The sequence below is a fragment of the Apodemus sylvaticus genome, chromosome 9 (genome assembly GCF_947179515.1).
Source record: "Apodemus sylvaticus chromosome 9, mApoSyl1.1, whole genome shotgun sequence".
NCBI classification, from domain to species: domain Eukaryota; kingdom Metazoa; phylum Chordata; class Mammalia; order Rodentia; family Muridae; genus Apodemus; species Apodemus sylvaticus.
The window spans coordinates 78,900,070-78,901,239 of NC_067480.1; positions in this window are offsets into that span (position 1 = coordinate 78,900,070).

Sequence of the window (1,170 nt, forward strand, 5' to 3'; positions counted from 1 at the left end):
TGCATAGCACTGAAGACTGTCCAGCAGAGTCTATCTGAGAGCCGGGCCTGGCCCACTGCCAGACTGGAGAATAAAGAGCCTGCATCAGAATTGAGTCCTCCACTGAGGAGACGGCCAAGTTAGGAATGTGCTTGTCTATAACCTGGACTGGAGGGCGTTTGTCTGTCTGTCTTCCCTCGTAAACTGTGAGTTCTGTATATCTCTCTGAGCAAACACCTCACACACGGTGCACAGGTACTAAACGTATATGGACCATGTTAGCCATGGCTCCGAGGAGAAGGAGCACGTTGGGGGACCTCTCCTAGGCTAAGGCCTGAATGACCCAGTTCCTATTAGATACATCTCAGAGGACAGGAAGTGCCTAGCACTACTGGATCAGGGAACAGTGGACCAGCTGGGAACAGGAGACAATCTGGACCATACCAGTCTCCACATACACACTTTGTGCCTGCTGTCTTTGTGAGTAGTCCTGTCCTGAAGCACTAGATAAATGTCTTATCCAGATATTCATGTAAAATCACTGGCTCTGGGACAGACTCTGTCCTTCAGCAAGTACTCCGATAAACTTTGCAACTCCAAGGTCTGGTTCAGCAGTGAGCTGGAAAAGTTCCTGGTTGCTAAGAGACCAGGGACCAAATTACCAGCTCACAAAAGACCCTGCTAATGCTAGTAAAAAAACGACAAAACAGAGCCAGGTAGAGAATGGACCTGTTCACACATCAAAGTTAGGTGGTACACTAGGAAGTGCGGAGTGTCTAATTGGGAATGACAATTAAAAATAGTCTTCATGCTGAATCGCCAAGATGCACTGTAGGGAACTAAGCTCTAAGGTTTTTGTCTGCTTGAATGAAACAGCAGGGGAGCCTTTTCAGTCCTGAAATTCGGATCTAAGGAACAGAAAGAAAAACAAACTGTCCCTGTTGATAAGGAGGCAAAATACAGGGAAATAAACTGCCTCCCTTTCAGCTTCCCATTCCAGAATGGAAATGGGGTGCCAGTAGCTGTGACCCAGAAAAAGCCTGCAAACAAAAGCTCCCTTCTGGCAAGGTCTGATCACTGCTGGTCTGAGGCCCCCCCAAATCACAACGTACAGTGCTGAACCCACAGAAGTCACCAACAGACACAGTGATCTCAGCTCTGCAATGTGAGTCAGGCATGAGAGTCACCAGC